General features: G+C 40.9%; 1 protein-coding gene and 1 long non-coding RNA gene across 13 annotated transcripts in view; one reads left to right on the forward strand and one right to left on the reverse strand.

Annotated features, from left to right (window-relative positions):
• Positions 1-22498, reverse strand: part of KDM2A (lysine demethylase 2A) — a 120394-nt gene that overhangs the window by 82952 nt on the left and 14944 nt on the right.
• LOC146405039 (uncharacterized) lies at positions 13738-20131 on the forward strand. The gene is made up of 2 exons (XR_014836802.1): positions 13738-16860; positions 19538-20131. It is a non-coding gene; the product is annotated as an uncharacterized LOC146405039 (long non-coding RNA).

Raw genomic sequence — 22498 nt, forward strand, 5'->3', positions numbered from 1 at the left:
TTTGTTACCCTTTGGTTACTAAGCCTATAAAATACAGATTTTAATAACTAGTATTTGTAATATTTATGAAATTACTAAATCAGTACCTTTTTATACTTGGTCTATAAAGTAGGAAATATATATACAACTGTGTATTATTTGTGTATGTGTGTGCGTGTGTGTGTGTGCGCGTGTCTGTAAAGGGAAGGAAGAAGACACGGAAGGATTCATAAACAGATAAAACAGTTACTTTCAGGGAAGGAATCAGGATTGGAGTGGTTAAGCGGCTCTTTCACCTTATGTATAATACTTCAATTTTATAAGATAATACATTCCAATTATATTTGTATAATTAAAAACCAGTCAAGATTTGAAATATGTAAAACTAGTGGTTATACAATGTAAGTTCTTTTTTTTTTTTTTTGGTCTTTTTGCTATTTCTTAGGCCGCTCCTACGGCATGTGGAGGTTCCCAGGCTAGGGGTCTAATCGGAGCTGTAGCCACCAGCCTACGCCAGAGCCACAGCAACGCGGGATCCGAGCCGTGTCTGCAACCTACACCACAGCTCACGGCAACACTGGATCCTTAACCCACTGAGCAAGGGCAGGGACCGAACCCGCAACCTCATGGTTCCTAGTCGGATTTGTTAACCACTGCACCACGACGGGAACTCCCAATGTAAGTTCTGAAAACCATAATAGATATCATTTATTGAAAAACCATTGTTTGCAGTAACAGTCTATATTCATCATCGCATTAAAACCTCAAACAATTCTAAAACGGCAGGTAGCATTACCCCCAATTAAGAAATGAGTAGGGAGTTCCTGTCGTGGCACAGTGGTTAACGAATCCGACTAGGAACCATGAGGTTGCGGGTTCGGTCCCTGCCCTTGCTCAGTGGGTTAATGATCCGGTGTTGCCGTGAGCTGTGGTGTAGGTTGCAGACGCGGCTCGGATCCCACGTTGCTGTGGCTCTGGTGTAGGCCGGTGGCTGCAGCTCCGATTGGACCCCTAGCCTGGGAACCCCCATTTGCCGCGGGAGCGGCCCAAGAAATAGCAAAAAGACAAAAAAAAAAAAAAAAAGGAAATGAGTAAACCGAGACTCAGAGAAGTTAAGAAGCGTCCTGTTTAAGGTTACCGAAACACTGGGGCCTAGAAGGGACTCCAAAACCACACTAAAGCAAATCCACAGGGAATTTAACAGACTGGTTATAGCCCTGCTTAGGGAATATTCAGTTAATTCAGGAGTAACGAGAAAACACTTTTTTTTTTTTTTTTTTTTGGTCTTTTTGCTATTTCTTGGGCCGCTCCTGCGGCATATGGAGGTTCCCAGGCTAGGGGTTGAATCGGAACTGCAGCCACCAGCCTACACCAGAGCCACAGCAACGCGGGATCTGAGCTGCGTCTGCAACCTACACCACAGCTCACGGCAACACCGGATCATTAACCCACTGAGCAAGGGCAGGGACCGAACCCGCAACCTCATGGTTCCTAGTCGGATTCGTTAACCACTGCGCCACGACGGGAACTCCAAGAAAACACTTTTTAACTTTTACCATTGTTAAAGAAGAAAATTTGCTTACTTATTTGCCAGACTCAGTAAAGGAAGCAGTAAGAACATTCTGTGGTATTTCTTGACTGGCTTATTATCTACACTGAAGATGGTTATGGCATCCTGAACCTACTGAAAGCTTAAGAGATTTAAGCAGAATTGTAGTGCCAAGCTATGTGCCACCAGCCCCTACATCAGCTCGTTTGGTTAATTCTTAGGAAAGTACAGCAGATAATTTCAGCTGGACTGCACTCCAATGTGTGGATTATTTCTTTTTGATAAAGGAAAAACCCTATGCTTTGAGTTTTAGCTACCAAGACCCCCATAATTTTCTTAAAGGACAGCAGTAGTGACAAGTACTTGTACCAACTATAACTGATCTAGTAAAAACTAAGTTAATTAATTGATACATGTGTACTGAGTTAATTTACATTACCACTAGAAGATCAGCTAGAAGTCTTGCTACAAGAATCTCTAATGTGGAATTCCCATCGTGGCTCAGTGGTTAACAAACCCGACTAGTAACCATGAGGAATGCTCCTTTCTAATGTTTCATTCTCAGTTTAGTCACTATCAAAGAGATTCTGGGTAGACCATCAACCACCAAACCACCATGAATAACAGAGTAGTAGCATGAGTACAGGTTTGGGGCCAGAGAGACCTCAGTTTGAATCCTGGATCTGCTATTTACTACGCTTACATAAGCCCTGAGCCTGGGTTTCCTCATCTACAAATGAGGTTATATAAAACACCACCAAAAAATAAACAACAACAACAAAAAATACCACCTATTTCAGAGATTGTTAAAAGGATTAAATGACATATCTAATACATGTAGAGTATCTAAAATACTGCCTGGCATATTAGAGGTATTCAGCAAATGCTGACTGCCCTAGTCATACCATATATTTGTTCTCTATATTGTGCCACAGTTAACAAAGAACTTTTATATACATACAGTGTCTCATCATCTGATCCATCCTGTAACCCATAGCTACAAGTCACTAAAATTGAATACAATGACATAAATCTTCCTGTAAGAAGTTAATCTTTTAACACTATAAAAATGGAAGGAACTGCACCCATTCACACATGCTCTTTTTGCCAGTAGTACTTGTTTCGCACAGTCCCATATGCACAAATTTCAGTAACATCAGTTTCTCAATAACAGTTCAGATTTCAGTTACCATGGTATATGAACTGTGAGTAGCTGCATAAAGTACAAGCTTTACTGCTAGTTCTTCAGTCTAGAAATTGCTATGTAAATGACAGATGTGCATCATGACCACTGGCCAATTACAGCACTTCTTTCAAAGTCTGTTGGTGATGAGTCACTAGGCATGTTATTCAGTTCACACACACACAGCATAGCACATAAACCCACATGACATTTTATAAAAATGGATAATCAAAGGAGGGAACTGGCCTACAGAGATGAAAATGAAGCAAAGACATACAAAGTGACAATGCTAGAAGTAAAATCTGAATAGAAAAGAGTTATATGCACGAGAAGAACTTAGTGCGGCAAATTTATTAACATGTGCATAAGGAAAGTGATGAGGAGTTCTGTGGCTCAGAGGGTTAAGGATCTGGCACTGTCGCTGCTGTAGTGTGGGTTCAAAACTGAATGATGTTTCATGACACTGAAAGTGCAGAGGAGTTCCCATCGTGGCTCAGTGGAAACGAATTTGACTAGTATCCATGAGGACGCAGGTTTGATCCCTGGCACTGCTCACTGGGTTAAGGATCTGCATTTTCATGAGCTGTGGTGTAGGTCACAGGTGCAGCTCAGGTATTGCATTACTGTGGCTGTGAAAAAGGCCAGTGGCTACAGCTCTGATTGGACACTTAGCCTGGGAACCTCCATGTGCCTCATGTACGACTCCAAAAAAGCAAAAAAAAAAAAAAAAAAAAAAAAAAAAGGATAAAGGACAAAATGCAGAGGCAAAGGTATCCAAAAGATGATTACTTGATGTCTTAAGCTATATAACAACAGCCAAAAACGAGAAACAACCTAAATATCCATCGACCAAGGAAGAGATAAACTGGTACATCCCATACTATGGAAGACTGAATCACACATTACAAAAACATTACATTAACCAAAATAACTCAGGCAAAAAGAGTTCACACAGTATGATTCTGTTTATATGAAGCTCAAGAACTAACAATGCTAATCATAGTGACAGAAATCAGATCAAGAGTTGTCAAGAGATGGGGGTGGGCACAGACTGGAAAGGAGCACAAGCCATGAGCAGTGTCCTGGAGAGGGCACTGGCTCACAAGAGTCCATTGTTCAATTTTCAGTTTTGGAAGCCAGCTGTTAAACATAGCCATTACGTTTAAAGGAAACTAGATAAACTCACAATTAAATAAATTACATTGAAAACAAAGACAGGAGTTCCCGTCGTGGCTCAGCAGAAACAAATCCGACTAATATCCATGAGGATGTGGGTTCACTTAGTCGGTCAGGGACCCAGCTTTGCCGTGAGCTGTGGTATAGGTTGCAGATGCGGCTGGGATCCTGAGTTGCTGTGGTGTAGTCTGGCAGCTGTAGCTCCAATCCGACCCCTAACCTGGGAACCTCCATATGCCGCACCTGCAACTATTAAAAAATAATAGTAATACACACACACACACACACACACACAAGATACTCAAATGTTTTTTCTTCTCATTTTGCTATATTCTACTGTTCTATGATCTTGAAGTAATTTACAACAATCGTGTCTGTATGACTGAGATGCTGTACAATGGTGTATATTATATGGGAAAACCCAGCTCCACACTGAGTAACATCACACTGGCAGCTTGAAATCAGCCGTGTTGGGAGTATTGGAAATTGGCAAACACTACAAATCAGGTCTTGATTTTTACTTATTTATTTATTTTTGGTCTTTCTGTCTTTTTTTTTTTAGGGCTGCACCCACAGCACATGGAGGTTCCCAGGCTAGGGGTCCGATTGGAGCTGCAGCTGCTGGCCTAAGCCAGAGCCACAGCAACACTGGATCTGAGCCATGTCTGCAAACTACACCACAGCTCAAGGCAACACTGGATCCTTAACCCACTGATCAAGGCCAGGGATCCAACTCAAGTCCTCATGGATGCTAGTTGGGTTCGCTAACTGCTGAGCCACGATGGGAACTCCAGGTCTTGATTTTTAAAAAACTGTCTAGACTCATCATCAGTAAGTCCACAAATAACAAACGCTGGAGGGGGTGTGGAGAAAAGGGAACCCTCCTGCACTGTTGGTGGGAATGTAAGCTGGTACAACCACTATGGAGAACAGTATGGAGGTACCTTAGAAATCTATACATAGAACTGCCGTATGACCCAGCAATCCCACTCTTGGGCACATATCCGGACAAAGCTTGCCTTAAAAAAGACACATGCACCCTCATGTTCATTGCAGCACTATTCACAATAGCTAAGACATGGAAACAACCCAAATGTCCATCGACAGACGATTGGATTAGGAAGATGTGGTATATATACACAATGGAATACTACTCAGCCATAAAAAAGAACGAAATAATGCCATTGGCAGCAACATAGATGGAACTAGAGACTCTCATACTGAGTCAGGTAAGTCAGAAAGAGAAAGACAAATACCATATGATATCACTTATATCTGGAAACTAATATATGGCACAAATGAACCTTTCCACAGAAAAGAAAATCATGGACTTGGAGAACAGACTTATGGTTGCCAAGGGGGAGGGGGAGGAAATAGGGTGGATTGGGTGCTTGGGGTTAATAGATGCAAACTATTGCCTTTGGAATGGATTAGCAATAAGATCCTGCTGTGTAGCACTGGGAACTATGTGCAGTCACTTATGATGGAGCATAACATGAGGGAAAAAAAAATGTATGCATGTATGTGTAACTGGGTCACCATGCTGTACAGTAGAAAAAAAGGTTGTACTGGGGAAATGACAATTAAAAAAATAGATAAATAAAAGAAAAAATTGTCGGGAGTTCCCTTCATGGCACAGTGGTTAATGAATCTGACTAGGAACCATGAGATTGCGGGTTTGGTCCCTGCCCTCGCTCAGTGGGGTTGATGATTCGGCATTGCCGTGAGCTGTGGTGCAGGTTGCAGACGCGGCTCGGATCCCGTGTTGCTGTGGCTCTGGTGTAGGCTGGTGGCTATGGCTCTGATTAGACCCCTAGCCTGGGAATCTCCATATGCCGAGAGAGTGGCCCAAGATAGCAAAAAGACCCCCAAAAAAAAAATTGTCTAGACTGAAGAAAGTGATGGAAAATGTTAATAATGCCAATTAAATTTAAAAATGAGTAGCATGTATAGCTGTTACACTATGAAAATATTCTTCTGGAATTCAAAAACTACTATCTGACTTAGCAAAGAAGTTGCTTAATTCATGGACAAACAAGCGATATTCCAACCTAAGTCTTGTTTCACTTCTTACTCCTTAAAGTAAATGAAAGTAGCAATTAAGAATTAGGTAAGAACTACACAAGGTAACTGCGAACTTTGGTTGGCTATAGATACAAGACTGGCAAAAAAACAGTGAAAAGATTTTGTGATAATCAATTGACTGTATGGACCTGACAATTTAAAATGACATATTTTACTATTACTTACAAATTATATAAACATCCTTTATATCAGCAAAATCTATAATACTTTTAATATGTTAGGTTATTAATATGTTAAATAAATAGATATTAAATGGAGAAACTTTTTTCCAGAGAACATGCTGTGAAGTATTTACCAATATCCTACTAGCTACAAGGGAATACTGGATGATGGAAATTATCTGTATACTGACTGGAGTTAAGGTTTCATGGTGTATGTATTTGTCAAAACTCATCCAACCATATACTTAAAATGGGTGCCTTTTATTGTATGCAAATTATACTTCAATAAATTTAATTTTTAGAAAAAAGTTACATAATAAGCAGGCAAACACTGCTCAAACTACTTTTTTTTTTTTTTTTTTTTTGGTCTTTTTTTGTCTTTTCTAGGGCCACTCCCATGGCATATGGAATTTCCAGGCTAGGGGTCGAATCAGAGCTGTAGCCACCGGCCTACACCAGAGCCACAGCAACGTGGGATCCGAGCCATGTCTGTGACCTACACCACAGCTCACGGCAACACAGGATCATTAACCCACTGAGCAAGGCCAGGGACCGAACCCGCAACCTCATGGTTCCTAGTCGGATTCATTATCCACTGCGCCACGATGGGAACTCCTCAAACTACTCTTGATAAATTTTTAAGAAAGGAAAAAAACTTTAATACTCAATGTTTCCAATACTTTAATTATAGTGTATCAAATATTAGCTTTACCATTTGTTCATTTCCTCACACAGTTATACCCAACAATGAAACAGTTTTTAATATTTGACAAAAAGTTTAAAGGGCACATCATAATTTTTCCCACTGATCATCTTGCACGGTCTCAGTCTGCATGGTCATTTTTACAGTCCCAACGACCATGCCAAGTGGGGACTGCCTGTATATATGTGTGGATATACACTAGTATGTTTGTGTATACAGGTGTGTATTTTTTTTCCCCACTTACTCCCAAACCAACAGAGTAAGCTGCATATACAATGGCCCTTTACTCCTATACTTAATTGTGTATATCCCAAAAATAAAGTTTGGTGGTTTTTTGTTTATTTGTTTACTGCACCAAAGAACAGCTATCAGTAAATTCTGTAAATTACTTTTTAAGAACCTATCTACTCTTTAAGAATGAAAGATGAAATCAATGCCTACTGTTCAAAGTCAAAGACAGTGATATGAAATATATAAACTAGTTTTCTGATAGCATATCTTTCAGGCAATTACATAGTTTAAAGGTGAAGTTTAAGACATTGTCAACAGTCATGGAGAAGAGATTTGCAATTGCCAAGGGTGGGGATGGAGAGTAGGATGAATGGGAATTTGGGGTTAACAGATACAAACTATTACATTTAGAATGGATAAACAACTGTATAGCACAGGGAACTATAGCCAGTCTCCTGGGATAGAACATGATGAAAAAAAAAAAAAAATATATATATATATATATGTATGTATGTATGACTGAGTCACTTTGCTACACAGCAGAAATTGGCACAAGTGTAAATCAAGTATACTTTAATAAAAAATAAATTTAAAAAAGACACTGTCAATAGTAAAAGTAAATGGTTAAAAATAAATGGGTTAAAAAAACTTCCTAAAGCTAGTCAAATATTCAATTCAATACTTTTTTATACAGGCTAAGTATATAAGGAATAAAAAATAAATTTGGGAGAGTTCCTGCTGTGGTGCAGTGGGTTAAGGATCCAGCGTTGCCACAGCTACAGTGTAGGTCACAGCTGCAGCTTGAATTCCATCCCTGGCTCAGGAACTTCCACATGCTACAGGCATGGCTAAAAAAAATAAAACAAACAAATAAATAAATTTTTATAGCACTCACTTTAAAATATGTTAAAATCCTTTCAGGAATTCAGTACTGACAAGTAGAACATCATGATGCTACACAAAAAAGCTAAACTAAATACACCATAGGGTTTAAATATACCGTACAAAAAAACTTTCACAAGTAGATAAGAGAATTATGTTCAATGGAATTTGTTACATTTTTTATCATCTACCATGTGCCAGATATTGTCAACAGTCTAGTAAATAAGACTGTTATGGTTCCTGCTCTCAGAATCTAGAAAGAATAAATGGGAAATGGGAATTCCCACTGTGGCTCAGCAGGTTAAGAACCTCACATAGGGACCGTGAGGATGCGGGTTTGATCCCTGGCCTTGCTCAGTGGGTTAAGGATACAATATTGAAGCAAGCTGAGGTGTGGGTCACAGATAAGGCTCAGATCCAGTGTTGCTATGGCTGTGACATAGCCCTGCAGCTGCAGCTCTGATTCAACCCCTAGCCCAGGAACTTCCATGTGCCATAGGTGTGGCTGTAAAAAGAAAAAGTAAAATAAGAAAATAGAAAGAATAAATAGAAAGACAATCAGGGTATTATTTACTATGACAGCAGAAAAATCTAATGTGAAAGAAACAGGGGAGTTCCCATTGTGGCTCAGCAGTAACAAACCTGACTAGTATCCATGAGGTCATGGGTTTGATCCCTGGTCTTGCTCACTAGGTTAAGGATCTGGTGTTGCTGTGGCTGTGGTGTAGGCCGGGAGCTACAGCTCCAATTCGACACCTAGTCTGGGGGATTTCATATGTCAAGGGTGAGGCCCTAAAAAGACAAAAAACAAACAAAAAAAAGCCTCTATGGAAGTTCCTTGATGGCTCAATGGGTTAAGAATCTGGCATTGTTACTGCTGTGGTTCAGGTTCAATCCCTGGCTAGGGAACTTCCACATGCCATGGGTGAAATACTACTAAGTAAACAGAATAAAATTAAAAGTCTCTCTATTATCGAGCAACATGGATAAATCTCGCAATGCTGGGTAAAACTAGCCAGACACAAAATACACACTGGATTATTCTGCTTTCAAAAGTTCAAAATCAAGTAGAACTAAATTATAGCACTAGAAGTCGCTCCTGGAGGAAAAAAAAATGAACTAGTTATTGGGAGAGGTGTGAGGATGCTTCTGAGGTGGGGCAACTCCAAATCTTGACTGAGTGGTAGTTACAAGGGTATACATTTTGGGACCATTCACTGAAGTATAAATATATTTTATTTTATTTTCCTTTTTAGGACCCAATTCTCAGCATATGGAAGCTCCCAGACTTGGGCTTGAATCAGAGCTACAGGTGCTAGCCTACACCGCAGCCATAGCAATGCCACATCTGAGCCATGTCTGCAACCTACGCCGCAGCTCACGACAAAGCTAGACCCCCAATCTGCTGAGCAAGGCCAGGGATCAAACCTGCATCCTCATGGATACTACTTCTGATGCGTCACAAATGGGAACTCCCTATATTTATGGTTTGCGTTTATGTTTTCTGTATGAGCTTTATACTTCATAATACTAAGTTTTAGTAAAAACTTAGATATACATAACTGAGGTATGTCACAGATGAAATAAAGTATCTGAAAAAGAAAAGTATCTGGGATTTAATTTAAAATAACCGAACAGTAATAGAGGACAGAGATGAAAATTTCATGTGCTGATAGCTGCTGTAGCTGGTGATGGGTATAGGGGAATTCATTACACTGTTATTTACTTTATGTTTACATTTTCCCACAGTAAGTTTTTTAATGTTCACAACCTTAATTGATATCTTCTAGGAATAAGGATATACTTAGAAACATAAGTTTACTGGGAGTTCCCATCATGGCTCAGCAGAAACGAATCCGCCTAGTATCCATGAGGACGTCGGTTCTATCCCTGGCCTTGCTTAGTGGGTCGGGGATCTGGTGTTACCAAGAGCTGTGGTGTAGGTCGCAGATGAGGCTCGGATCCTACGCTGCTGTGGCTATGGCGTAGGCTGGCAGCTATAGCTCCAATTCGACCCCTAGCCTGGGATCTTCCATGTGACATCGGTGCAGCCCTAAAAATCAGAAAAAAATAAAAATAAAAGTTTACTATATCTTTATTTTTAATGCCCCCTACCAAAAGCAGATACAACCTAATGTTCAATAACAAAGAACTAGGCAAATAAACTATAGGAAATCATAGCCTACCTTTAGTCACTAAAAAATGACTGATAAATTTAGAAAGCAAGATATAAAATGATTTGAAATCTTGCTGTACAGCACAGAGAAATATATCTAGTCATTTGTGATGGAACGTGATGGAGAATAATGTAAGAAAAAGAATGTGTATATATACGTGTTTATATGTGTATGTACATGACTGGGTCACTTTGCTGTACAGCAGAAATTGACAGAACAATGTAAATCAACTATAATAGAAAAAATAAAAAACCTACAAAAATAAAATAAAATAAAATGATTTGAAGTATAATCTCAGCTACATAAAAATACTTTTATGCATGGGGGAAAAAACTGGGAGGATATATGTTAAAATGGTAATGATGGGAGTTCCCGTCGTGGCGCAGTGGTTAACGAATCTGACTAGGAACCATGAGGTTGCGGGTTCGGTCCCTGCCCTTGCTCAGTGGGTTAACGATCCGGCGTTGCCGTGACCTGTGGTGTAGGTTGCAGACGCAGCTCGGATCCCGCGTTGCTGTGGCTCTGGCATAGGCCGGTGGCTACAGCTCCGATTCAACCCCTAGCCTGGGAACCTCCATATGCCGCGGGAGCAGCCCAAGAAATAGCAACAACAACAACAACAAAAAGACAAAAGACAAAAAAAAAAAAAAAAATGGTAATGATGGTTAAGTGGGAGGTCATGAATGATTTTCTTGTATTTTTTCATAACTATCATGTGTAACTTTTATCATCAGACAAGGTAAAATCCTTTAAACTTCCTCATTCACTCACCTAAAATATCAATTCTATCAAAGTTGGGGGAAGAAAGCAAAATAACTAATGTACAACTGTGGAAGAGTCATCAGTATTACATTTCAGAGACTGATGAGTACGGGAAAAGATAAATGAAATTTCACCTACAGGAAAATTCTATCTGAATTTTTCTCAAGTCCTTTGTATTATCTCTAATTTAATTACCATTTTAATAAGCATTCTTAATATCAAATTAATCCCATAATACAACCAACCAATAAATTATTTTTAGGATTTAACAGCATATAAAAAAGCATTATACGCAAAGGAATTTCTCCTTTTCAGAAACTGAATAGAACTTATATCACACATAAGCTAGTGTGCCTAAAATCCTGTAGCAAAGAACCTATCAGATGCTTGTGAAATGAAGATACAGGTTTTGATTCAAACGAACATGGGTCAACTTGCCATTCTATTCCCATTAGACCTTTAACAAAAGCCAATGAACTTGATTAACACTGGTGGGCATACATAAGTCATTCAAATTATTATCACAATAGAATAAAACTGAGAAATTTTAGCCAATAGTTTTCAGTTTTCAGATGGGTCTTAACACTAAATCATCAAAGAGATGTGGCCAGGTGATTAGAAAACTCTCAATCTACAGAATGAGAGAGAAGCCTGTTCTTACACAGGAAAGGCTGAGAGGCCAAGAGATGTGATGCCTTTCCAGATCTAAAATTACCGTCACCACCCACTTGACACTTGACCAGGGCACTAGAAATTCCTACTCTACTTTTATCCCGTGGAAAGCAGAGTTCATTGGCTCATGATTAGTAACTGAGAGCTCCTCACAGTTCCAACTTAACTTGGAATGGCAAAGTTATCAACAGGGGTTTTCCCAAATGTGCTGTTAGAATGCCCACATGGATTCCACAAAGGGAGAAACTCAAGAACTATATTTAGATAAATCGACTATAATTTAATTTAAAAAAAATTTTTTAAAGAAACATATTTAGCAGTTCCCGTCATGGCTCAGCAGTTAACAAATACGACTAGGAACCATGAGGTTGCAGGTTCGATTCCTGGCCTTGTTCAGTGGGTTAAGGATCCGGCGTTGCCGTGAGCTGTGGTGTAGGCCAGTGGCTACAGCTCCGATTAGACCCCTAGCCTGGGAACCTCCATATGCCTCGAGTGCGGCCCTTGAAAACACACACACACACACACACACACACACACACACACACACACACACAAAAGAAATATATTTAGAATTATGAAAACTTTCAACAAGGTTTCTCTAGAGAAATTTCATGTCACACATGAAGATTTTTGTATCAAATATGAAAAACTGGTAAAAAAAAATTTTTTAAGGAACAGAAAAGTGGATGTTTCCAGATGTTTGTGTTTCCCACAGTACAATGTTCGGGACAGTTCCTAATATTTCATAAATGATATAAAAGATAACATGGAGTAACTTTCCAAACAGAGGGGGATAAACTGAGAAAGAGCTTAAAAAGCCACATGGATGATACTATACTATTTAGCCTTTATCTTGGGCAAGTTTGTTGTTGCTGTTGTTTTGGGGTTTTTTTTTTGCTGTTGTTATTTTTTTGCTTTTTAGGGCTGCACCCGCAGCATATGGAAGTTTCCAAGCTATGGGGTGAATCAGAGCTGTAGCTGTCGACCTATGCCACAGCCACAGCAATGCCAGATCCAAGCCACGTCTGTGACCTACACCACGGCTCACAGCAATGCCAGATCCCCAACCCACTAAGCGAGGCCAGAGATCGAACTCACATCCTCATGGATACTAGTCAGATTCGTTTCCTCTGAGCCACTAAGGGAATGCCTGATCTGGGCAAGTTTAAAGTAAAAAGCCTAGGAGTTCCCGTCGTGGCTCAGTGGTTAACGAATCCGACTAGGAACCATGAGGTTGCGGGTTCAATCCCTAGCCTCACTTGGTGGGTTAAGGATCCGGTGCTGCTGTGACCTGTGGTGTAGGTTGAAGACGCAGTTCGGATCCCGTGTTGCTATGGCTCCGGTGTAGGCTGGCAGCTACAGCTCCAATAGGACCCCTAGCCTGGGGACCTGCATTTGCCACGGGTGCAGCCCTAGAAAAGACAAAAATAAATAAATAAATAAAAATAAAATAAAGTAAAAAGCCTAGAGAAAAATTAAGTAATCCATGTAGTAGTTAAAATACAATGGTTTATGAACTAGTTTCACCTAATAAAATCCAAATCTATGATACCTCATGACATTAGCCCAGGATCTCTGGTACAGTTCTTCATAATCATATGTATGGTTCTACACCCAGTAACATAACTGATGATTTAAATATGCTACTATGGACATAAAGATTAATATAAATAAATCAAAATTATATTCTCATCTTTGCAAAAACCATGGTATTCTCTCTCAATTAGTGACATCACCCATCAACCAGGAACACAAGCAAGGAACTCCAGAGTCACCTTCCTCTCCAAGAGCATCTAACAGAATCAATTCCCATTAACTCTGTTCCAAAATACCTCAACTCAGTCTCTTCCCCAACTCCTTTCTTGACACCAAAGCTTTGGTTATCATTTCTTTCTAAACTATTATAGTAAATTCTTACCTCATTTCCTCACCTATACAATTTTTTCCTCTCTAGTTCATCCTCCGCAACACTCTCCCAGGGAGACCTTTCTAAAACAGATACCATCAAGTCTCTCCCACATTTATAGTTCCTACACCACCTCTCTACTACCTTGCATAAAGTACAAACAATTTAACAGGACTCAGACTCTTCAGATCCTCTCCCATTCATAATGCCAGTAATAAGGAACTACTGACAACAAGGTGCGGCGGTGGCGGGGGTGGGGGTGGGGTGGTTGTTTTGTTTTTTCCTTTTTGGTCACCCCATGGCATATGGAGCTCCCCGGCCAGGGATCAGATCTGAGCCTCAGCTGTGACCTACCAGAGCTGCAGCAATACCAGATCCTTTAACCCACTGTGCCAGGCTGGAGACAGAGCCTGCATCCTGTAGTGCCAAAGTGGGAACTCCCTAACAATCTGCTTTGAGCTTGTAGTGCTGTTTCAACTTCTCTGCCCCTGGACATGCTGGTTCCTCTGCTTGAAATTCCCTTCCTCACCCTCTGGCCTCTGGGATAACCCTTAATGTTCCAATATCCAACTCAGTAAGTGGTTGCCTCCTCTTCGAAGTCATTCTTTCCTCGGTGGTACCCTACTTTTTCTTGCCTCTGTACTTTAAACCTCCTAAATTTCATTTATCACAGAATAGCATAATTATGTTCATATGGCTCTTATCAGACTATGAAGACAGGGTACAAGATATTCATTTCTGTATACCCAGAACACATGCATTAAACATCAACAGTACACCCAACAATGAATGTTTGCTGAATAAATAAATGAGCAAAAGACCAAAAAGACAAAACTTCTGGACCTATGACTATTCCTACAGTTTTGGTAAACTAAGAAATAGTCAATAGGTAAAAGGATTTGGAGAAAGGCAATTACAGTAATTAAAGGGGAAAAAAAAAGAAGCAACTTCTGGGAGTTCCTGCTGTGGTGCAACAGAAACAAATCCAACTAGGAACCATGAGGTTGAGGGTTCGATCCCTGGTCTCGCTCAATAGGTTAAGGATCTGGCATTGCCATGAGCTGTGGTGCAGGTTGCAGACGAAGCTCAGATCTGGCAGTGGTGTGGCTGTGTTGTAGGCCGGTAGCTGTAGCTGTAGCTCTGAGTTCAACATTTAGCTGGGAATCTCCATATGCCGCGGTTGTGGCCCTAGAAGCCAAAAAAAGGGGGGGGGGGGGGAGAGAAACTTCCATGTAAGGAAAGATGAAAGAAAACAGGATTCTTCAACTGAGAAAATATAAGAGGGATAGGAGTTCCCGTCGTGGCGCAGTGGTTAACGAATCTGACTAGGAACCATGAGGTTGAGGGTTTGGTCCCTGCCCTTGCTCAGTGGGTTAGGGAACTGGTGTTGCCGTGAGCTGTGGTGTAGGTCGCAGACATGGCTCGGATCCCGTGTTGCTGTGGCCCTGGCGTAGGCTGGCAGCTACAGCTCCAATTAGACCTCTAGCCTGGGAATCTCCATATGTCGCGGGAGCGGCCCGAGAAATGGTAAAACTACAAAAAAAAAAAAAAAAAAAAAGAGATAAATGGAACAAACATGATACTTTTTATTAACCCCTAGAAGTGTATGATCAGGTATCTTAAAAGGAGTCCTTTTTAGGAACTCTATTTCCAAAAGTTTCCCTTTTATTTAACAGAGAGTAAATGTATTTTTTTAAATTTAATTTTATTTTATTTTGCTTTCTAGGGTTGCACGCAGGGCATAGAGGGGTTCCCAGGCTAGGGGTCCAATCAGAGCTACAGCTGCTGGCCTATACCACAGCCACAACAACGCAGGATCTGAGCCACATCTACAATCTACACCACAGTTCACAGCAACGGTGGATCCTTAACCCACCGGGCAAGGCCAGTGATCAAACCTGCGGCCTCACGGATGCTAGTCAGATTCTTTGACTGCTGAGCCATGATGGGAACTCCATAACAGTAAATTTCAACTGCAGGTATTAAGCCAAAACAACCATGGTGGAAGTAGGCCACATATAAAAGCATTTAGCATACTGCCAAGCACAAAACATGCATTTGAGATATGCTATTATTACGGTTTCCAAGAGCAAAGCGTGCAACTCCCTCTACAGGAAGTAAATGAACACCAACAGCCATCAGTACTTTTCAGTCCACAACAACACACAGCTCAGAGACCTCCTTGGTACAGAAGGCAAATACAGTCATTTCTCAGCATCCACAGGGGATTTGTTCCAAGAATTCCTATCGCCACCCTCATCTCTCACTCCCTACCATTGGATGCCAAACTCCAGATGCTCAAGTCCCTTATATAAAATGGTATGGTATCTACTTATATCCTATGTACATCCTCTGGGGTACTTTATTTTTATTTATTTATTTGAGAGTTAAGTTTTATTTGGGGTGAAATTCCTCCCATATACTTTAAACCATCTCTAGATCATTTATAATACCTAATACAATGCAAGTGCTGTATCAATGATTGTAAATACAATGTAAATGCTATCTAAGCAGCTGCCAATGCAGCAAATCCGAGTTTTCCTTTTTTTGAACTTTCTGGAATTATTCCCCTGAATATTTTCAATCCATGGTTGGCTGAATCCATTGATGCAGAATGTAGGGACACAGGGGGCCAATTGTATGTATATCTGCTACTGAAAAAAAAAGCAACCTCTAACACATGAAAAGATGTTCAACATCACTAGTTATTAGAAAAATGCAAATCAAAACCACTAGGAGGTACCACCTTACACCAGCCAGAATGGCCATCATCCAAAAGGCTACAAACAATAAGTGCTGGAGAGGGTGTGGAGAAAAAGGAACCCTATTACACTGTTGACGGGAATGTAAATTGGTGCAACCACTATGGAAAACAGTATGGAGATTCCTCAGAAAACTAAAAATAGAACTACCATTTGATCCAGCAATCCCACTCCTGGGCATCTATCCAGAGAAAACCATGTTCACTGCAGCACTATATACAATAGCCAAGGCATGGAAACAACCTAAATGCCCATCAACAGAGGAGTGGATTTAGAAGCTGTGGTCCAGGTACACAATGGAGTATTAGCCATTAAAAGGAAAGAAATAATGGCTTTTGATGCAGCATGGATGGACGTAGAAATTACCATGCTAAGTGAAGTCAGTCAGACAGTGAGACACCAACATCATATGCTATCACTTAATGGGGAATCTAAAGAAAAGACACAATGAATTTCTTTGCAGAACAGATACTGACTCACAGACTTTGAAAAACTTATGTTTTCCAAAGGAGACAGGTTGAGGGGTGAGGGGATGCAATGGCAGTTTGATTTCACTTTTTTTTTTTTTTTTTTTGTCTTTTTATCTTTTTCTAGGGCCACACCCGAGGCATATGGAGGTTGCCAGGCTAGGGGTTGAATCGGAACTGCAGCCACCAGCCTACACCAGAGCCACAGCAACGCGGGATCCGAACCACCTCTGTGACCTACACCACAGCTCACGGCAACACTGGATCCTTAACCCACTGAGCAAGGCCAGGGATCAAACCTGCAACCTCATGGTTCCTAGTCAGATTCGTTAACCACTGAGCCACGACGGGAACTCCTGTGCTGGCAGTTTGAGATGGAAAAGCTACAAAATTGGGTTGTGATGATCATTGTACAACTATAAATGTAATAAAATTCATTAAAGCAGTCTCTATTTTTTGATACTTCTTATTCTGCCATACCACTCAATTAGGTCTGCCTAATTAAAGGCCTGCACTGTATCTTTCCCCTTCCTTGACCTTTCATGATGGAGAAGTTTCCACTGACAGAAAAGCATCTATGTATGCTAGATGTGTGTGTGTGTGTGTGTGTGTGTGTGTGTAAGCACATACACACTCATGCTTTGCTTTATGCAAGCAGCAGTCTTCAAATACTTTTGAATTCAAAGTATAACTCTGATTTAGAGACATCTTGCTATTTAGATACAACTAGTTTAGAAAAATGTCCCCAAATTCAACTGGGAGGAAACACATGAAGAAGTTTGTTTTGGAGTTCCCATCGTGGCGCAGCAGAAACAAGCCCGATTAGGAACCATGAGGTTGCAGGTTCGATCCCTGGCCTCGCTCAGTGGGTTAAGGATCCGGCGTTGCTGTGAGCTGTGGTTTAGATCGCAGGTGAGGCTCAGATCTGCCGTTGCTGTGGCTGTGGTTTAGGTCGGCAGCTGTAGTTCCGATTAGACCCCTAGCCTGGTAACTTCCATATGCCACCGGTGCGGCCCTAAAAAGACAAAAAAAAAAAAAAAAAAAAAAAAAAAAAGAAGAGAAAAAAAGAAAAGTTTGTTTTTTTGTTTGTTTTGTTTTTTTAAGGCTGCACCCTCTGCCTATGGAAGTTTCCAGGCTTGGGGTCAAATTGGAGCTGCAGGTGCAGGCCTATGTCACACCCACAGCAACACCAGATCTGAGCCACATCTGCAACCTATAACACAGCTTACGGCAACACCAAATCTTAAACCCACAAAGTGACCCTGGGGATTGAACCTGCATCCTCATGGACACTTTGTCAGGTTCTTAACCAGCTGAGCCACAATGGAGCTCCAAAAAGTTTTTTAAATAATTTAAGGTAATTAACTCTCTCTCTTAACACACAGAAAAACAACCTGCTAAAATGATTCCAGTGATTCTCTGTACCATCAGAATCACCTGGCAGACTTGTTGAAACAAGTGTGGACCCCACTCCCAAAGTTTCTGATTCAGTAAGCTTGAGGTAGGACCTAACAATCTGCATTTCTAACAAGTTCCCAGCTGATGTGGTCTAGGTCACACTCTGTTCGGGTTTTTTTGGGCACACCCATGGCATGGAAGTTCCTGGGCCAAGGACCAAATTGGAGCAGCAATGCCAGATCCTTTAAACCTCTGGGCCAGGCTAGTGATCGCACCCAAGTCTCTGCAGTGACCCAAGCTACTGCAGTTGGATTCTTAATGGCAGGAACTCCAATACTATAAAATCTATGAAGAGTGCAATAAATAGCATTGTTTACAAAAATATACGTTAATTTAAAAATATGTTATTGTCAGAGTTCCGGCTATGGTGCAATGGGTTAAGGATCCGGCATTGTCTCTGTGATGGCATGAGTTTGATCTCTGGCTAGGCGCAACAGGTTAAGGATCTGGCATTGCTACAGCTGTGGCATAGGTTGCAGCTGCAGCTTGGATTCGACCCCTCGCTTGGGTACTTCCATATACTGAAGGTGCAGCTGAAAGAGAAAGAAAAGAAAAAAAAGTTACTGCTAAAAAATGTTAACCATCATCTGATAATGCGTTGCCACAAACCTTCAATTTGTAAAACCTGCAATATCTGCAAAATTCAATAAAGTCAACCTCAATAAAATGAGGTATGTATTTTTAAACACTTGGAAAAGACATGATCCTTGCCTTAAAGAAGTCTACTCTACAAGTTCATGTTACGGTGCAGCAGAAACGAATCCGACTAGAATCCATGAGGACTTGGGCTCAATCCCTGTCCTCGTTCAGTGGGTTAAGGATCTGGCATCACCATGAGCTGTGGTGTAGGTTGCAGACACAAGGCTTGGATCCTGCATTGCTGTGGCTGTGGTGTGGTGTGGTGTGGGTCAGCAGCTATAGCTCCAATTTGACCCCTAGCCTGGGAACTTCCATATGCTGCGGTGTGGCCCTACAAAAAGCCAAAAAAAAAAGAAGTCTACTCTAGTAATTACCAGAAGTGAGGTGACAGCGGGAGAGAAGATGGTCAAAAGATATAAACTTCCAGTTGAAAAATAAGTAAGCACTAGGGATGCAGGGTACAATATGATGACTATAGCTAACACTGGTATATGATATAAAGAAAGTTTTTAAGAGAAATTCCTGAAGTCCCCATCATGGCTCAGTGGAAACGAATCTGGCTAGTATTCATGAGGACACAGGTTTGATCCCTGGCCTCATTCAGTGGGTTAAGGATCCAGCATTGCTGTGAGATGTGGTGTAAGTCTCAGACACGGCTCAGATCTGGCACTGCTGTGGCGGTGGTGTAGGCCAGCGGCTATAGTTCCAATTCAACCCCTAGCTTGGCAACCTCCATGTGCCGTAGGTGAGGTCCTAAAAAGACAAAAAAATTAAAAAAATTTAAAAAGAGAGAAATTCATAAGCTTCCCATCACAAGGAGAAAAGTTTTTTCCTTCCTTTTCTTTGTACTGTATCTACATGAGAAGATGGACTTCAGCTGAACCTATTGTGGTAATCACCTCACAATATATGTAAATCAAACCATCACGCTGTATGCCTTAGACTTACACAGTGATGTATGCGATTATGTCTCAATAAAACTGGAAGAGTCCTCTCTAGATGGGTGAAAAGAAACTCAACGATGGAATAATTACGACATAAAGTGACTAGTACCACAGCAGAAATGCATATAAAACGTCTTGGGAATATAACTGAGGAGGATTCAAGATAACAACATCTTGGAGTTCCCGTCGTGGCGCAGTGGTTAACGAATCCGACTAGGAACCATGAGGTTGTGGGTTCGGTCCCTGCCCTTGCTCAGTGGGTTAACGATCCGGCGTTGCCGTGAGCTGTGGTGTAGATTGCAGACGCGGCTCGGATCCCACGTTGCTGTGGCTCTGGCGTAGGCCGGTGGCTACAGCTCCGATTCGACCCCTAGCCTGGGAACCTCCATATGCCGCGGGAGCGGCCCAAGAAATAGCAACAATAACAACAACAACCACCAAAAAGACAAAAGACAAAAAAAAAAAAAAAAAAGATAACAACATCTGAGGGCCTTGGAGGATAGCTAAGATCTTACCCAAGAAGACAGAATGGGGTGGGAGGGAAAGCACTGTAGACACGCACATCCTCAAGAAAAAAATTCTGTCAAGAATCTGCTGTGGACCAGGTTCTGAACAAAGCATGGGGGTAAAGTGATGAGAAAAAGCACTGCAGCAGCCTTTAATGATGCATATACTCTAATAGGGAAATAGACGATGAAATAATAACCCAAGTAAGTATAAAGTGGCAATTCTGAGAAGTGCCATGCATAAGAGGTATTCCATACCATAAGAACTTGTAACTGCATGATCTGATCTGGTTAAGAAATGCTGCCCAGAGAAAAGGGTCTGAACTAAGGAATGAAGATATCTTAGCATTCTACACACCATGTTCAAGGCTTTGTACTTAAGAAGAATGTAGACAGTACTGTTGTTAAACGGACATTTTTGTCTCCTTGAAGGTTCAGAGGAGGGATCTTGGTAGGCTAGTACTCAACTCTGCAAGACAAAAGAATCGTCAGTTAACTTCTTCACAATGCCTAGCACCGACTATGAATATCCATGCCCTTTATCCAGGGAACCCCTTTCCCAATATCAAGGAACAGGGGAACCAAACTAATTATGAAAGTAGCCTGGTGTGCACAGTGTAAGAGATAACATAACTGATGGTCTGGAAGAATGAGCGCAGTCTACTCCTCCTTTCTCTAGTGACCACAACAAGTGGGGCAACCAGATACGGTAAATTTTTATTTTTTGGTTCCCCTTCTCTTTGATAATTATAACATTACTGTCAGCACTTAAGAGAGCAGAGTAAATTTTATTACACTCTACTTCGTGTCGTTCCCCCCCCCGCCCCTGTTTTTTGTTGTTTGTTTTTTTTTTTCTTCCTAGAGCCCCACCAGAGGCAAACAGAGGTTCCCAGACTAGGGGTCCAATTGAAGCTGTAGCCGCCAGCCTATGCCACAGACACAGCAACTCGGGATCCAAGCCAAGTCTGTGACCTACACCACAGCTCACAGCAATGATGGATCCTTAACCCACTGAGCAAGGCCAGGGATCAAACCCTCGTCCTCATGGATACTAGTCGGTTTCACTGCTGAGCCACAAGGGGAACTCCTACTTCGTCTTCATGACAAAGTTAACCAACTCATAATGTTAGAGTCTCAGTGATGTAAATAGTACTGTGTTAAGTCATGCTTTGTCCTCAAGGAGAATATAATCTACACCTAATTAAACTTTCTATCTTGTATCCAGTTAATTAACATGAGAGGTAGGGAGAAAAAAAGTATGAGGATTCAGAAAAGAGGTTTCCTTCTACATACAGGATTAGGAAAACAATACTGCAAATGGGCTTTAGAGGATGACAAGTAGGGTGGGGTCAGGATATCACAAGTATGTGGGAAAGCATAAATACTAAGCTAAGGAATTTGTGCCTAAAATGGCAAAGTTAACCAAGCACTAATAAGCTATCTCCAAAATGTTTTATTTTTACTGTCCCACATGTGAAAAATTAAAGTTCATGACAGTTAAGTGATTTATTCAAGATTATACAGTTTATAAGCTAAAACTAAAGCCAAGTCTCATGAACCAAAGTCCAATGTCTGTCCTACACAACCACTGACTTTATAGAAATGTCACAGAAGATGGGAACAACATTATCAGAACCTTGGAAGCTCAATATGATAATAAAAAGATACTAAAAAAAAAATCTAAGAAGAAGATAACTGCAATAGTCCAGGCTAAAAGTAAGATCTAGAAGTAGGAACTACAAGGAGATGTATGTCAGACAGAAATCCAACAGGTCCTTAGCAACTGACTAGATGGGAAGGATAACCGAGGAAGGAGTAATCATTGATAATGCCATTAAATAACACACACAGAAAAAACAATGCAGTGGAATTTCCAACTTAAAACATAACAAGGAGTTCCCGCCATGGCACATGAACCCCCATATGCCATGGGTACGGCCTTAAAAAGGACAAAAAGACAAAACAACAAACAAACGAATATACTCAAAACTGAACTTAGGCTCTTCCCTTCAATTTCCAAACCTGCTCTTCCTTCAGTGTGCCCTATAACTCAATCAAAGGACTGCACCACAAACCACTCACATGAGAAAAACTTAGGAGTCATGCTTCTAAGTACCCCCTTAACCTCACCCTCCACACAACAAAGAACCAAAAATCCTTGGATTCTATTTCCTAAATATTTCTCAAAATGTCTCTAATTCTTTTTCTTTTTTTTTTGGCATTTCTTGGGCTGCTCCTGTGGCATATGGAGGTTCC

Source organism: Sus scrofa, chromosome 2 (assembly GCF_054392235.1).
Source record: "Sus scrofa isolate SSC_HxYL_T2T_F1_AM1 chromosome 2, Sscrofa_HxYL_maternal_Yorkshire_Landrace_v2.0, whole genome shotgun sequence".
Taxonomy (NCBI): Eukaryota; Metazoa; Chordata; class Mammalia; order Artiodactyla; family Suidae; genus Sus; species Sus scrofa.